Raw genomic sequence first — 17,974 nt, 5'->3', positions numbered from 1 at the left:
GCTAGACCTCCAAGACTCTCACCTCTTCTTCCTTTTCTATTCTTCCTGGGGGTTAACACTTGAGATTCTACAGAATCAACCAGTCCTCAGTGTAGGTTGGGAGACTACCCTATAAGGTGCATAAATATTTGTGTGACAGGCACTGTAGTAGGCTCCAGAACCCAGCATTGAACACAATTCTCCCTTTCCATAAGGACGATCCGGACAGTAAACATTTACACTGAATAAAAACATGAGAAAATTGGAAAGAATAAAGCAAACTCTGCCACCAACAATGGCCAAGAGAAAGGTAAAATGAGGGAAATGTGGCTGGGGAAGCTTGTCAGGGAGGGTGACACTGGGCTGGGGACAAAAGCTGATAAGAAAGGGACACCCAGAAGGCACTTGGAAGGTTTTGATTACTTACTCCCTCTTGGGGGAGTGAGAGGGAACACACAAAAAGGGTTTAAATTACAGTGAATTCGATAGTCGGAGGCTTGACCATCATTTGCTTACTTTTGAGAAGTGACCATTATTCAAAAAATAGTGTTGTAGAGTATATATAATCCATACCTGCTCTACATGCATAGTCTCTTTAGTAAAAAAAAGGAAAGCCCAGAGGAACTGAACTGGAGTAGTATAAGAAATTATAACGCAGACACTTCCAGATAGGGACTGTTTTCCCCCAAAGTCACCCACTCAGGAAGTGACAAAGCTGGGAACCAGAGATCTTTATTCCGTGTTTTGTGCTCTTCCAAGGACATTAGAGCCTTTCTGCTGTGCACTTCCTGCTTTGACAGAGATTGCAAACCCAGACACCAACAGAGGCCAAGAAAATGACACCCTAAGCTGTCTGGTAGGATACAATGGAATGAAAAAGAATGGGCATATCTTTAGGGAGCCTTAACTACTCAGTTCCAGCTAATTATTGCAGAACCAGGCCTCCCAGAGCTTCTGATTTTTAAAGAGAACCCGGAAACCTGAATTTTTATGTCACAAAGCAAAATATTTTACGTTAATAATTAGCACAAATTCATACACACACATGAGTACACACAGGTGCATACGTGCACACTCCATCTACCGGCAGGTTGCCCAGGAACCATCAGTGTACACTAAGTATGAGGGCCTTTAGTGGGCACTCTGGTTCCGATACTGTACGTCCATCAAACAGCTCTCTTTGTACACTCCGGAACCATTTGTCAGAGCTTTGCTGTCTTTCTTCTTTTAAAAAGCAATTTTTCTTTTTGTTTACTAAGGCGTAGTCATGCTTTTCCTGCACAAAAAAAAACGTTATTTGAGTTCAGCTCTCAAAATATACTACCATGAGAGGGAGCCCAAACTTTTTTTTTTTTTTTTTTTTTTTAGTTTTATGTGAGGTTAACACTAATTAACGCAGTAACAGAAACTATTAACCTGTGACATTTAGGTTACTTCCTCCTCCTGAGATCTCCTGAGATTATCTGTGTGTCTTGGTTTTGTGAAGCATCATCTGTTTAATTATGAACACAGACAGCAAGCAAACTCGGCCCAAACTCAACATCACAGCATATCAGCCTTTTAATTTTAATTTTAATTTTATTTTATATTTTATGTTTTTATTTTATACATTTGATTCAGTTTTTTGTTTGTTTTTGTTTTTGCCTTTTTAAACCACACTGTGTGCTCTAGGCAGGGGGAAAAGAACAAGAAGCAGATTGCACACTGGGGTCCCAAGGGCCTGTAATTCAAATTTGAAATCAAAAAGAAACAAATAAAATACCCAGGATTCTCTAAGACAAGAAATTAGGTGAAGGAAAACCCCTGGTTAGTCCCCATGCACTGAGGTGCTTGAGGACCCTTCAAGTCCCCTTAGCACCTCATTGTTTCTCAGGTTTCCAGCTTCAGTACCTTTGTGTCTCGTGGAATCTCTGTGAACCTCACTCTCCAAACACATCCATCCGCACACCCCGAGCTGAAATGTGGTTTGCTTGTGGATCTGCTTCCTGGTTGCTTCTGTGGTCTGGAAGGTGCTTTTATGGCAGCACTAGAGTTGGGATTTTGTTGTTGTTTATGTTTTTCAAATAACTCGTTTCAAGGCTCAGCGGGAATCTCCCAGATTGCCTCCATCCTCTGGACTCACCCACTGTTCCCTGGGGGGTAGCAGGACTAACTCAAGCTCTGAGCACCTGCGGGGTTCGCCATGCAGTCCTCGCATGACCTTCGAGCCTGTCGCAAAGGTGTCCTTGTCTTGCAGATAAGGCAGGGAGGGTGGAGAGGCTGTACCAGCGAGGGTAGCGGCACGGGAAATGGGGGGGGGTCTCATCCGCTGGTTTGCACGGGGTCGGCCCAGTACCAGCTTCATGGTCTCATCTTAGCATTTATAACTTGCCCTTGACCGTCTTCTCCTCCCTTTCCCCTTCCCTTCTACCATCTTCTTCCTCCTTCTCCCGACTCCTTCTTCCCCTACCGATTCTTCCTCCTCCTCCTCCTCACCATCATTATTACTGCAGCTTATGTACGCCTCTGTTTACCCCAGGAGTGTTTGACTCTTAAAGTCCAGAGGCCCCAGTCCTGTCACAGGGCCAGTTCAGGGCGGTCCACAGAGCTCAGAGGGAGGGGCGGTGAGGTCTTGGTGAAGAGAATGAGCTCCACGGTCCAAGGTTCGGGGGGCATCCGTCGCTTTTGAGCCAAGTGACCTGGGGAAAGACACACTATCTCGTAACCTTACTGTCCTCCCCAGAAAAGCCAGGAGGAGAATAACACTTCCACCACCAGGCTTCGAGAGAGGCAGTTGAGTCAAGGTCCACGAAGCGCTCTATACCGGGTATATATATATATATATATAGTATACCGGGCCATGAATGCTATTTTTAACACAATGTCGTTGAGCTACAGGAAGACTAGATTAAATCATTCCTGCTTCTCTCCTCCATGTTTTGTCCAGGTTCCTAGAAAGGTTGGCCCCAAACTTCAGGCCCCAGGTGTCTGGCTTTTTACTAGATTTAGTGAATTCCTTAAAACAAATGATACCTCCATATATTGGTTGCTAGCTTATAGAAGATAGGGTTTTTTCCCCTTAATTCCTCAACTGATTTTTCTAGAGATTCCTGATGGATAAACTTCCCATGACACACTGGACAAGAATGCTGAAATCGCAGTGCAGGATCCTGTGGGAGCCATTCTCACCTTTGCTGCTGGAACTTTCTCACACTTGTCTTATGCTGTGAGTTTTCTTATAAACTCAACCTATTGGGCGCTTGAATTTCCAGGATTTCTCATGATTTCTTATCTATTACAGGAGTTGTCTTCTTTTTATCCTTCAGCATGGCCAAATATCCTTTAAAATGTGTTTTCTGTATTTCTATGGGTTTTATGTGAGAAAGACATTATAATGTCTTGAAATGAAAGTTTATCGTTTCCATTTCTAGACTTCAGTACTGCAGTGAAGAGATTAGTAGATCTTCTTCATAAATGGTGTTGGAATGAAGGAGAGCCAGGATTCCCACCCGCTGTAGAGACAAATGGTGCTGTATTGAGCTGTTCTTGTGGACTGTGCCTGGGGAGGTAAGTAATTTGGCCAGCAGTGGTTTGAATCTCTGTTTTTTTATTTTTATTAAAATGAGCCATTCTTACTGCAGTAATTGCTTTAATATATGAACCAGTACTTTCTGATTAAATGCTATATTCTATTACGCTGTGCTGTTGAAATGACAGGCTGTATGATAAGAGACAACTTTAATGTAATGAGCAAATCTGGCTTCAAATTTGTTAGCTGTTCACACTGGCCCTCCTCACGGTGGACCTGGTGATTGCTAGAATATTCTACTTGGTTTCCCTCCTAGTGGTCTGTAAGATTGCCCATTCCTTTGTTATTCTGTTTTTATTTGTACAATGAAGGTTTTCTAGGTAAACAAACAGAATTAGCAAGCGAGAGAGAAAAGTCTCCCTCTGCACCCGGCCCATCCCAGGGCAGTTTCCATCAACCTTGGTTTATAGCTTGGGGAGGAGGAATGAATTCATTCCCTCACAGGAAAGGACACGGGGCACGAGAAGTCCTTGACTTTAGCATGTTTGTGATGAAATTTTATATGGTTGAAAATGAGCATGGCAAGCCGTCAGTGTGCAGCGCTGCCTGCGACCCAGCATTTAATTTGACCCAGGCAATGTGGGTACAATCGGGATCAAACAATTAGGTAAAACCTATGACATTTTAAAATCTTATCTTATTACAAAAGTTGAAAATTGGAAAGTTGAAGTAACAATACAAACAGTACAATTTTTTTTTAAGATTTTATTTGTTTATTTGACAGAGAGAGAGAGATCACAAGTAGGCAGAGAGGCAGGCAGAGAAAGAGGGGGAAGCAGGCTCCCTGCTGAGCAGAGAGCCCGACACGGGGCTGGATCCCAGGATCCCAAGATCACGACTCGAGCCGAAGGCAGAGGCCTAACCATTGAGCCACCCAGGTGCCCCCAAACAGTACAATTGATGTAAAAATGAATTTCTTTAAATATACTTAAATGGTAAACCCTGATCTATTTATAGCACTTCCGTGAGGTGTGTAGTTGAGAAGGAAAAGAATAGATTTAAGAACATGTAAGATTTAACATAACATATTCTAACATATAACATATAAGATTTAACATATTTACCAGGTTTAAGAACATTTAAGAATAGCCGGAATTTCCTATGAGGTGATTTTCAATGTAGATTGAAGATGAAGGAATGAAAGAGAAGAAGGCACGATGGAGTTTCCTTACTCATAAATTAGGGGGAAAATACAGACCTCATGAGATTGTGAAGATAAAATGTAATACAATGAAATTTTTCACAAAGACCATGACAGTGTCAGTGCCAATTCCCAAAGCTTTAATGATGAAGTCAGTAGGATGCTGCAGAAGGTCATGGAAGCCTGAGGAAATCCAATCCGGTCTGACCATTCTGGATGAGTTCAGGGAAGGACCCTGAGTTAGAAATATTTTCATGACCAACGTGTAGGGTGAGACTACTCTGAGAAGGGTTTGAGACACTGTTGATCAACAATGGGGCACACCCATTTTAAGAAAAAAATGATGGAAAATTCTATTGTGGAGATTTGCCCACTTTTGGCTGACTGCAGATAAACCCCTGCCTGTGTGAATCAGGGTTCTCCAAAGAAACAGAACAGGACCAACAGTGTGTGTGTGTGTGTGTGTGTATTGGCACACGTGATTATGTGTGATAAATTCCAAGATCAGAGCTGACAATTCCCAAGCTGATAATAGAGCTGGTAAGTCCCAAGATTGCTGTGATCAAGTGGGGGACCTAGGACAGCCTGTGATGGATTTACAGTCTGAGTCAGGCTTGAGCACCAGACATCTTTGGATCTAGACCTGTCTGGAAGCCGGCAGGCTCAGGATGTAGGAAGAGCCAATGCTTCGGCTCTCGTGTGAAGGCAGAAGAAACCAACCAACGAGCTCCAGGCAGTCTTTCCTTCCCATTACTTGCGGGAAAGCCAGGCTTTTTGTTCTAGTCAAGCCTTCAGGTGACTGAATGAGTCCCACTCACATCAAGGAGGGAAATCTGCTTTCCTCATCTGTAATTTAAATATAGTCTCACCCATAACATCCTCCTAGGCACACCCAGAATACCCAGTCAAGCTGACACGTAACATGAACCATCGCAGTGGCATGGGCGGAGGCGGGGGGTTAACTCCTATTTGGAAGTTTTTTCCTCTGTGGAAGCGGGAGGGGCCATAACTTCTCTGTCTCTGTTTTGATGCAGCCTCAGGGTAGGCATAGGACTTAGGCTCAGCGAGTCAGAGACTTTCTTTGACTCTCACATGGGCGACACACTAAGACATACTGCCCATTGGAGATCCACTGCAGGGGAAGAAGAATATATATATTTCTCAACTAAATAGTTTTAGAATATTTTACCTTTGAGAGAGTAGAATTATCCTTACACTGTATGCACTCAACAGTATTACACGTTTCTCAAGTATGGGTTACATGCACAAGCAGAAGACTGACACTATATATATTTTTTTTTCTAAGATTTTATTTATTTACTTGACAGAGAGAGACAGCAAGAGAGGGAACATGAGCAGGAGGAGTGGGAGAGGGAGAAGCAGGACTTCCCCTGAGCAGGGAGCCCGATGCAGGGCTGGATCCCAGGACCCTGGGATCATGACCAGAGCCGAAGGCCGACGCTTAATGACTGAGCCTCCCAGGTGCCTCAGTTGACTATATTTCAAGAAAAGAATTAACCAGAAGCCTGCACCTATATGGAATTTCCTATGAGGGGATTTTCAATGTAGATTGAAGATGAAGGAATGAAAGGGAAGAAGGCACGATGGAGTTTCCTTACTCATAAGTTAGGGGGAAAATGCAGACCTCATGAGATTGTGAAGATAAAATGTAATACAATGAAATCTGTAGTCCTTGGAAAAATACCTGTCACTTTCTAGGTGTTTAATACATTTTTAATGGTGATGATGACAATGATGATGAGGACGATATATGGTGAGTTGTTGTTTTTTTTTTTTTATGGTGAGGTTTTTTTTCAGGAATCATCCAAGGACATGGATGAACAAGAGAAAAGTAAGGGGTGAGAAGGAACTTTTGAGAGTCTGAAACAACAGTTATCAGGATACCCACACGTGTTACAGGTGGTCCGATTTATTTCAAGTAGACGAGCATTGATTAGCCCTCGGGATAAAAAGGTTTAAAAAGAGAAAAACAGAAAGAAGCATAAACAAGGATGACATATCTAGAGCCGCCATCTTTTCTTTTTTTAAGCCAACAGGGTGTCAGCTCAGAAATGAAGCCTGAGATTCAGATGAATCCACTCTTCAGCCGAGATGTCAAGTTTATCCTAAACCATGACTAATGACTATGCTAGTGTGGGTTTGGTGATATGTCTGGTATATTGGCAAACAAATAGATTATCATAAACTTCTTAAGAAAAGGAACTAAAATTTTTCACAAAGACCATGACAGTGTCAGTGCCAATTCCCAAAGCTTTAATGATGAAGTCAGTAGGATGCTGCAGAAGGTCATGGAAGCCTGAGGAAATCCAATCCGGTCTGACCATTCTGGATGAGTTCAGGGAAGGACCCTGAGTTAGAAATATTTTCATGACCAACGTGTAGGGTGAGACTACTCTGAGAAGGGTTTGAGACACTGTTTATCAACGAATAGGTTGTATATATCACCTTCATCAGATTCACTAGTAAGAATGGGAATGTTCTGGGCACCTGGCTGGTCCAGTCTGTTGAGTGACCAAGTCTTGGTTTTGGCTCTGGTCTTGATCTCAAGTTCGTGAGATCAAGGCCTGTGTAGGATCCATGCTCAGTGGGGAGTCTGCTTGAAGATTATCTCCCTCTCTCTGCCTCTATTCCCTGCTCATGCGTACCCATGCTCTATCTCTAAAATAAATAAACCTTTTGAAAAAATGTTCGTTAAATATACAAATTTCTAGTCTCTAAATCTAGAATCTTTTCAGTCTTAGTCTCTGCTGAATGGGCCCTAACATCTATATTTTTAATAAACTCCCTAGATGTATTTCTGCAGAGTAACATCCAATTACCCCTGTCTATTTAGATGAATAGGGATCCTGGATGAAATTAGGTCTTTGGAGAAAATACATTCTCCACTGCCTCCAACCTAAGAAGAGATGGAGTTGGAACAGGTGTGAAGTTTCTGATTGCTGAGTTTGTACTAAGAGTCTCAGAGTTGCGTTAACAGTAGAGACAGCACCATGTCATGTCCGTCAACAAGGTCCCGAGAAAGCATTTAGCGCTATGGCGTATGACAAGTACTGAAACCGAAACTGCTGCATGGCTGACTTCAGATGTACTGATGATTTCAAAAACTGGAGGCTGTGTGGGCTGAGGATCTAAGATGGCCACACTCTCATTTGGGCAGTGGTTGTGGGCTGGGATGCTTACTAACATTTTTAAGTCTGTCTGAACCTTATTTCATTGTCATTTCAACTCTGTGCTGCTTTCTCTTCCTCCTCATTTTCCAAAAAGCTGTTGCACCATTTGCTTACATTAACCGTGTGTACAAAACTGGTAGAAACATGATCTGTCATAGGGCGCCTGAGATTCCTGCTTACTCTGGGCTAAAAGTCGAAAGTAGAATTTGTTCCTAGATTAAACCTCACATTTTCCAGAATGTATATTCTATTTGATTCCTGAAACTAAATATGTAGTCGCAAGAAGCAGCGATTTTTTAAAAACTGCATCTAATTCTGATGCAAATTTAAGGACAGAAGGCAAGGCAATTTACAAAACCATGTTTTATATAAATTGAGAAATGAAAGAGAGATAGAATTAACACTTATAATTTTGATGTTATTTTCTGCCAGTTTTTAATCCATGCGTTTCATAATGTTGTCATAATTGTTTAAAATGCTGCTTTTAAAATAAGCTTTTGCTACAAATAATCTCTCATATTGCTACATGATACTCAAGACATATTTTTAATGGAGGGTTGATTTTCCATCCAGTGAGTGAACTGTAATTTATTTAACTAGTTCCCCATGAGTGGACATGCAGGTTTTTTCCTGTTATTTTTTTGTTTTGTTTTGTTTTCCCTTTTATTATTACCTAAGGCCAGATTCCTATAAGCGAAGTCAAAGCTTATGAACATGTTTATAAGACGCGGCTGACCTCAGTTCCAAGGAACTGCACTAACCTACTTGCCTATCAGTAATCTGTGAGCATTATTACTTGCCCTCTCCAGCATTTCTTGTGTTCACAAAATGTTACCGTCTTTGTAATTTCTTCAGATGTGTTTATTGAACACTTTACTATGTGTCACAGCCTACAGATACAAAGAAGTTAAAGTCTAAAGAAGTTGGTGACTGGGCGCCTGGGTGGCTCAGTTGGTTAAGCGACTGCCTTCAGCTCAGGTCATGATCCTGGAGTCCCAGGATCGAGTCCTGCATCGGGCTCCCTGCTTGGCAGGGAGTCTGCTTCTCCCTCTGACCCTCCCCTTCTCATACTCTCTCTCTCTCAAATAAATAAATAAAATCTTTAAAAAAAAAAAAAAAAAGTAAAAAAAAAATGTTGGTGACTAAGTAGGAAATACAGATAAATAAAAAACAGATTTCCAGTTCAGTTTTAAAAGTCCGTTAAGAGAGATTCTCAATTAAGATGCTTTAGATCATCATGACTGTAGTCTGCTTCAGATACATAACAACGATGGGCAAAGGACAAAAAATATAACATTTAAAAGGCCTGACTAAATAAAAAACCAAATAAAGGTGAAGTTCTAGGCCCTCTGGGCTCCTGGACTCTGGTATCTATGAGTGGGGATGGGGAGAAAGTGCCCTGTTGAAGGATCCCCCCCCAACAACTGCAGTCAACTGTGTGGATCTATCCTTTAACATCACAGTGGACACTACACATTTTCTTTTCTTTGTTTAATGCTCAATTCACTAAACTTCAAATCTTTCTGTTACTAACACTTAACCCCTGAGCAATCACAATCTTTCTAAATATTTCTATACTACTTGTAAAGCAAATCCATCAAAACTTATGAAGTTAGAATATCTCAAATATTTATATGATTATGAGCTTATTCAATTTTACTCCCCTAGATATTTAATTAAAATCAAAACATAAGATACGAAATTCTCTTAACTGCCTTTAGCAGTTTAAGGAACAAATAAAACACACGCAGAATATCACAGCCATTACAAATATTACAGTAAAGTTAAAATACATTTGACCCTTGAAAACACAACTTTGAACTGTGCAAGTCCACTACTATGTGAATTTTTTACAATACAGTACTCTAAACGTATTTTCTCTTCCTTGTGATTTTCTTAATATTCTAGCTTACTTTATTGTAAGAATACAGTATATAACACACATAACATACAGAATATGTTAACCAACTGTGTGTGTTATCAGTAAGGCTTCTGGTCAACAGCTCAGCTATTAGTAGGGAAGTTTTGGGGACGTTAAGGTTATACAAGTTTTTTTTTTTTTAAGATTTTATTTATTTATTTGACAGAGAGAGATCACAAGTAGGCAGAGAGGCAGGCAGAGAGAGACAAGGAAGCAGGCTCCCTGCTGAGCAGAGAGCCTGATGCGGGGCTCGATCCCAGGATCCTGGGATCATGACCTGAGCAGAAGGCAGAGGCTTAACCCACTGAGCCAACCAGGCATCTGGTTGTACAAGAATTGTTGACTGTGCAGTAAAGGTGGTGGGGAGAATTGGAGCCCCTTCCCTTTGCCCTGGTTCAAGGGTCAACTGTAGCTGTAAAGGTAATGATGAGAAGATTTACTTGCATTAATGAGTGATTTCATTTCATATTTATATTCTTATTTTTTGCTCTTATGCTTTTATCTCGCTGAGATTGCAGTAATTTTCCCAGAAAGTGGAAATGGTATTTTCAAACCCTCAGACAAAAGAATACCATGTCCGACTTGCTGAGGTCCAGGGTCTAGCCTTGAGCCGTTGACTCTGAGTTGCGTTGCAGGATCCAAACTGAGCCGCGGCCGGGAGGAATCCTTTCCACTGATGAAACTCCCTTGTGAGACGGTAAGAAACTTCTGAAGCTTGATACTTTTCTGGGAGTAACAGACACTTTATTTATCTGAAGATTTTATTTATTTACTTAAGACAGAGAGAACATAAGTGAGCGAGCACCAGCAAGCGGAACAGCGGAAGGAGAAGAAGCAGACACTCGGCTTGAGCAGGGACCCCAGGAGCCCTGGATCATGACCCGAGCCAAAGACAGACACTTAACCGACTGAGCCACCCAGGTGCCCCTAAGGTACACTTGAAAGAAGACAACACTATTCATTGATAGTCCTCTCATTTTGAGGTTTTTTTCTTTTCCTCTTTTTTTTTTTTTTTGGCATCATGGGAAATTTACGTATGTTTTTATAAGTGTTTCATGATTTCATCAGGGGTGTTAACTTCTAGAGAGAAATGAATGAAACAGTGTGGAAGGAACAAAACTTTAAGTTTAGGAATGGTGAGAAACACTTTTTTTAAAAAAAATCTAAATTAATTGTAAGTAGATTTTTGGCAAAAACACTAGAATCCAGATCCACATAGATTTTTGTTTTTTTTCTCTATGGCTTGGGAAGAGCTGTCGTCCATCGGACATTGTACCCCTTCAGTCCACAATAGTATTAAAGACCAAAAATTAGATGCTGGCTACAGCTCAATGGTGAGGGTAGAAAAGCACGTGAACTTGACCTCCTTAAGTATTTTATCCTTTCTAATGCTACTCTAAATGGAATTGCTTTCTTAATTCTGTGTGGATTGTTCGCTGTTAATGTATGAAAATTCAACTCAATTTGTGTGTTGATTTTTAATCCTGCTACTTTGCATAATTCGTTATTTCTAACAGTTTTTTGTGTGTGTACATGTGTGTATGTGTAATCATTAGTTTTTCTTACTATGAACTAAAGTTATATAAAGTTGTAGGAGTCATAGAAGTCCAGTTGTCTATGAACAGAGATAATTTCACTTCTTCCTCTCCAACTTTGATGTTTTTTAATTTCTTTTTTCTTGCCTAATTGCTCTAACTAGATCTTCTATACTGTGCTGAACAGATATGGTGATAGTGGGCATCCTCATCTTTTTCTTGATCCCAGAGGAAGGATTTTTGGTATTCCACCGATCAGTAGGAGGTTGGTTGTAAGTTTTTCATTTGTGGCCTTTATTATGCAGAAGTCATTTTCTTCCATGCCCAGTTTAAGTAGTTTTTATCATGAAAGGGTGTTGAGCTTTGTCAAATGCCTTTTCTGAATTGAGATGATCATGTGGCTTTCCTTATTCTGTTAATGTGATGTAATACATTAATTTATTTATGTGTGTAAAACCATCTTTGCATTGTTCCAGGAATAAATCCCACTTGGTTGTATTATGTAAGCATTTAACATGCTGTTCAATTTGGTTTGCTAGTATTTTCTTGAAGATTTTGCAATCAATATTCACCAGGGATATTAGCCTGTTGTTTACTTTTCTTATAATGTGTTTGTCTGGTCCTCTTAAAAGGGAGAAGCTGGCCTCATAAAGTGAATTTGAAAGTGCTTCCTCCTCTTCAATATTTTAGAATAGTTTTAGGAAGACTGATATTAATTAAAAAAAAAAAGATTTTGGGGACGTTAAGGTTATCCAAGAATTTTTTTTTTAAGATTTTATTTATTTATTTTGCAGACAGAGATCACAGGTAGGCAGAGAGGCAGGCAGAGGTGTGTGTGGGGGGTGTGTAGGCCCCCTGCTGAGCAGATAGCCTGATGCGGGGCTCCATCCCAGGACCCTGAGATCATGACCTGAGCCTAAGGCAGAGGCTCAACCCACTGAGCCACCCAGGCATACCCCCCACCTTTTTAAAAAACGTTTGGTAGAACTCACCCATGAAGCCTTCTGGTTCTGGGCTTTTATTTGATAGGAGGATTTTGATTACTGATTCGAACTCCTTACTAGTTATAAGTCTATTTAGATTTTTTATTTCTTCATGATACAGTGTTGGTAGACAATATGTTTCTAGAATTTGCCAGTTTTATCGAGGTTATTCAGTTTGTATACAGTTGTTCATAGTATGCTTACTAATCCTTTTTATTTCTATAAACCTATGGTATTGCCCTCCACTTTTTTTTCTGATTTTGGTTATTTGAGTTTGGTCTCTTTTTTTCTTTATCAATCTAGCCAAAAGTCTGTCAATGTTGTTTTGTTTTCCCCAAAGACCCAACCCTTGGTTTCAATGATTTTTCTCTAATGCTTTTCTATTCTCTAGTTGATCTAGCCTACTGTTTTTAAAATTGCTTCAGTTGAGTAATCACATGATGGTTAGGAAAGTTTAAAGGTTAGCAGATAACCTACTACTGTTTTGATATTTCTTTAATTAATCCTGAAGTCACTACTGCCCCCCCCTTTTTTTTGGAGAGAGGGGAGGAAGTAGGGCGAAGAGCAGAGGGGGAAGGAGAGAGAGAATCCCAAGCAGGGTGTACGCCCAGTATGGAGCCTGACGGTAGGGCTCGATCTCAGCACTCTGAGATCATGACCTGAGCCAAACTCAAGAGACGGATGCTGAACTAACTGAGCCACCCAGGCGCCCTAGGAGTAACTACCTTTTAAATCTTTCTTGTCCGGTAGGTCACGGAGGAGAGTGATAGCATTTGTCCTTTAGAAATATAACTTTGATAACAATGTACTGAATGGTTTGAACAGAGGAGAGACTGAAAGAGGAGAGACTAGTTTGGAGATCCTGCTATAATGCAACTGATAAAAAGTTTGAACAAAGGTAGTGACTGCAAGTCTCTTTTCAATCTGAGATTTTCTTTTTCGTTTGTGTTTTTTTCCCGGAGTTGAAAATTTTAAGAGTTGAATGTCTGTGTATGCAAACATGCCAGTCTTTAACTGTCACTTATTTGTAACTCCTAAGGTTTAAAAAAAAAAAAATTACTTTGCGTTGCTTCTGTGGTTTTTTAAAAAATCAACTATTAATTTACCAGGTCATTTTCATTCATTTTCTGAAATTGATCTGAATCAGGATATTCAGGCCTTGAAACAGAAGTGGGTCAAAAGCCACTTTAGGTTTTCAAACAGAGGAATTGAATAAGAAATTTGTTGTACTCAGGTATAAATACTCAGGTACTCAGGTAGCTGCTGGGACCAGCAATAGTCCCTTTGGCGGAAGGAATGCGTGGAGGCAATGGCCACCTGAGCCCAGGATCCTGGAGGACGGGTCTGCCTGGGCCAATGCTGAAGAACCAGAACTAAAGAACCACCTGATCAGGTGATGGGACTCCTGAGGGGCTGCTGGTTCCCCTTTGACAGGACTCACTGCTATGGGCACCAGAAGTGCTATCAGATGGTGACACAGTGCTGGCTATCTCTTGCTGCTGGAAAGTGCCCCCAGAGTCCGGACCTGGGGGCAAATCCTTTTTCCCAGTCCTGCCTGTACTTCCCCTTGGTAGAAACTAACCAAAAGCTTGAAGCAAGTGACAGGGAAAATGGAACACCCAGGTCCCTGGACTCCTGGAGTCGAGAACACCAGGCAAATGATGGTTCAAGTCTATTTATTGTCATGGAAACTGAGCGGGTCAGAACATTCCAGAATCTCCTCCATTTGGCTTTCTGAGTATCTCTCTCTTCTCTTTGAGAAATTAAATAGGTCTGGTGCCTTTTATACTCCTTTGGATGGATTCGTTGCCACAGGTTTCTGTATCTCCACCAGGTGGAGTCAGAGGCCAGTTTTAAAGGGTTAAATTTAGGAAGTAAATTTGGTTGAGAGTTTCGGTTTCAGATTGTGTGAAGCCTAGATAAACACTACCAGGCCGACTACTTCTTTCCTCTGATGTGTCCTACTAGAATGTTACCTTGTTACTATTTTATTCATTTGACTGTTAGTCAATGCGCCCCCCAGCTGTAATTTAGGACATTGCTGTTGCAAGGAACAGAGACTCATTCCAGCTGGCTCAAGAAAAGAGAATCTTATTATAAATATACAAGAAGAAATATCACAGACATTTTTGGAAGAGAAACAAAACACAGCAAAGGCTTACCAGGGGCTGCTCTTTGCTTCTTGTAGGGAACACATAGTCACTGTCATGTCTGCTTCTCATTTATTCATTATTCATTCATAAATATGCACTGCGTCTCTGCTATGGTGCCGGAGACTTGAGATACAGGGGTAGATAAGGCATTAAGAGGGAAGAGAGATATCAAACAAATAAGCACATATAAAATTACAAATCACTGTAAATGTTCTGCATACAATGTGTAGCTTTTTTTCAACTTAAAAAAATTAAATTCAATTAATTAACATATGTATTATCAGTTTCAGAGGTACGGGTCTGTGATTCATCTGTCTTATATAATACCCATTGCTCATACATCACGTGTCCTCCTTAATGTCTGTCACCCTGTTACCCTATCCCCCAGCCCCTCCCCTCCAGCAACCCTTGGTTTGTTTCCTATGATTAAGAGTCTCTTGAGGTTTGTCTCCCTCTCTGATTTTGTTTCGTTTTGGTTTTTTCCTCTTTTCCCCCATGATCCCGTTTTGTTTCTTAAATTCCACATATCACTGAGATCATACGATAACTGTCTTTCTCTGATTGACTTACTTCGCTCAGCATGATACTATCTGGTTCCATCAACCTCATCGCAAATGGCAGGATTTCATTGTTTCGTCTTCTTTATCCATTCATCTGTCGATAGACATCTGGGTTCTTTCCATAGTTTGGCCACTGTGGACATTGCTGCTATAAACATTTGGGTGCAGGTGTCCCTTCAGATCACTACATTTGTATCTTTAGGATAAATACCCAGTAGTGCAATTGCTGGGTTGTAGGGTAGCTCTATTTTCAACTTTTTGAGGAACTTCAATACTGTTTTCCAGAGTGGCTGCACCAGTTTGCATTCCCACCACAGTATAGAAGGGTTCCCCTTTCTCCACATCCTCGCCAACATCTGTCATTTCCTGACTTGTTAATTAGCCATTCTGACTGGTGTGAGGTGGTATCTCATTATGGTTTTGACTTGTATATCCCTGCAACTCAGTGATATTGAGCATTTTTTCTTATGTCTGTTGGCCATTTGGATGTCTTCTTTGGAGAAATGTCTGTTCATGTTTTCTGCCCATTTCTTGATTGGATTATTTGTTCTTCGGGTGTTGCGTTTGATAAGTTCTTACAGATTTCAGATACTAGCCTTTTATCTGATAAGACTTTTGCAAATATCTTCACCCATTCTGTTGGCCATCTTTTGGTCTTACTGACTGTTTCCTTTGCTGTGCAAAAGCTTTTTATCTTGGGGCACCTGGGTGGCTCAATGGGTTAAAGCCTCTGCCTTCGGCTCAGGTCATGATCCCAGGATCCTGGGATCAAGCCCCGCATAGGGCTCTCTGCTCAGTGGGCAGCCTGCTTCCTCCTCTCTCTCTCTCTCTCTCTCTGACTGCCTCTCTGCCTACTTGTGATCTCTATCTGTCAAAATAAATAAATAAAATCTTTAAAAAAAAAAAAAGCTTTTTATCTGGATGAAGTCCCAATAGTTCACTTTTGCCTTTGGGTATGTGTCTAGCAAGATGGCGCTATGGCCGAGGTCACAGAAATTGCTGCCTGTGTTCTCCTCTAGGATTTTGATGGATTCCTATCTCACATTCTCACATTTAGGTCTTTCATCCATTTTGAGTCTATTTTTGTGTATGCTGTGAGAAAATGGTCCAGTTTCATTCTTCTGCATGTGGCTGTCCAGTTTTCCCAACACCATTTGTTGAAGAGACTATCTCTTTTCCATTGGACATTCTTTCCTGTTTTGTCAAAGATTAGTTGACCATAGAGTTGAGGGTCCATTTCTAAGTTCTGTCTTCTGTTCCATTGATCTATGTGTCTGTTTTTGTGCCAGTACCATACTGTCTTGATGATTACAACTTTGTAATAAAGCTTAAAGTCCAGAATTTTGATGCCACCAGCTTTAGTTTTCTTTTTCAACATTCCTTTGGCTCTTTGGGGTCTTTTCTAGTTCCATACAAATTTTAGGGTTATTTGTTCCAGCTCTGTGGAAAAAGTTGATGGTATTTTTGGTAGGGATGGCATTGAATGTATAGATTGTTGTAGGTAGCATAGACATTGAAACAATATGTGTTCTTCTAATCTACGAGCATGGAATGTTTTCCCATTTCTTTGTGTCTTCCTCAGTTTCCTTCATGAGTGTTCTATACTTTTCTGAGTACAGATTTGGTGAGGTTTATTCCTAGGTATCTTATGGTTTGGGGTGAAATTGTAAATGGGATCAACTCCTTGATTTCTCTTTCTTATGTCTCATTGTTGGTATAAGAAATGCAACTGATTTCTTGCATTGATTTTATATCCTGCCACTCTGTGGAATTCCTTCATGAGTTCTAGAAATTTGGGGGTAGGGTCTTTTGGGTTTTCCACGTAGAGTATCATGTCATCTACAAAGGGTGAGAATTTGACTTCTTCTTTGCTAATTTGGATGCTTTTTACTTCTTTTTGTTGTCTGATTGCTGAGGCTAGGCATTCCAGGACTGTGTGGCAGTGATAGTGGACTAGTATTGTGTGGTGGTGATAGTGGACAGCTCTGCCATGTTTCTGACCTTAGGGGAAAGGCTCTCAGTTTTTCCCCATGGAGAATATTTGCTGTGGGTTTTTCATAAATGGCTTTTATGATATCAAGTTACGTTCCTTCTATCACTGCACTGTGAAGAGTTTTAATCAAGAAAGGATGCTATACTTTGTCAGGTGTTTTTTTTTTGTTTTGTTTTGTTTTTTGTTTGTTTTGCATCTATTGAGAGGGTCATATGGTTCTTGGCCTTTATTTTATTAATAGAGTGTATAATACTCTTTGGTTGATTTGTGGATGCTGAATGACCCTTGCAGCCCAGGAATAAATCCCACTTGGTCATGGTGATTAATCATTTTAATGTACAGTTGGATCCTTATTGGCTAGTGTATGGTGAGGTTTTTTTCCATCCATGTTCATCAGGGATATTGGTCTATAATTTTCCTTTTTGATGAGGTCTTTTTCTGTTTTTTGGGGATCGAGGTAATGCTGGCCTTATAGAAAGAGTTTGTAAGTTTTCCTTCCATTTCTATTTTTTGAGACAGCTTCAGAAGAATAGGTATTAATTTTTCTTTTAATGTTTAATAGAATCCCCCCAGGAAGCCATCTGGCCCTGGACCCTTGTTTGTTGGGATATTTTTGACTACTGTTTCAATTTTCTTGCTGGTTATGGATCTGTTCAGGTTTTCTATTTTTCTTGTTTCAGTTTTGGTAGTTTATAAATTTCTAGGAGTACATCTATTTCTTCCAGATTGCCTAATTTGCTGGCATATAGTTGCTCATAATATGTTATAATTGTTTTTCTTCAGTATTGGTTGTGATCTCTCCTCTTTCATTCATGATTTTACTTATTTGGGTCCTTTCTCTTTTCTTTCAATGAGTTTGGCCAGGGGCTTATCAATCTTATTAATTCTTTCAAAGAACCAGCTCCTAGTTTTGTTGATCTGTTCTATTGTTCTTTTGGTTTCTATTTCAT

At 40.4% G+C, this 17,974-nt stretch overlaps 1 long non-coding RNA gene across 3 annotated transcripts in view; it reads left to right on the top strand.

Moving 5' to 3' along the window:
• Positions 1 to 2,810: 2,810 nt before the first annotated feature.
• Positions 2,811 to 17,974, top strand: part of LOC116570881 — a 34,362-nt gene continuing 19,198 nt past the window's right edge. For 2 of the 3 annotated variants that reach the window (XR_004277590.1, XR_004277589.1), the window contains exons 1-2: positions 2,811 to 3,184; positions 3,390 to 3,525. This is a non-coding gene — a long non-coding RNA (uncharacterized LOC116570881). Of the gene's footprint in view, positions 3,185 to 3,389; positions 3,526 to 10,696; positions 10,733 to 17,974 lie in introns of those variants that run through there. The other variant, XR_004277591.1, reaches the window with a different exon arrangement.

Source organism: Mustela erminea, chromosome 12, assembly GCF_009829155.1.
Source record: "Mustela erminea isolate mMusErm1 chromosome 12, mMusErm1.Pri, whole genome shotgun sequence".
In the NCBI taxonomy this organism is placed as follows: Eukaryota; Metazoa; Chordata; class Mammalia; order Carnivora; family Mustelidae; genus Mustela; species Mustela erminea.
This window is presented reverse-complemented; position numbering and strand designations above follow the sequence as displayed.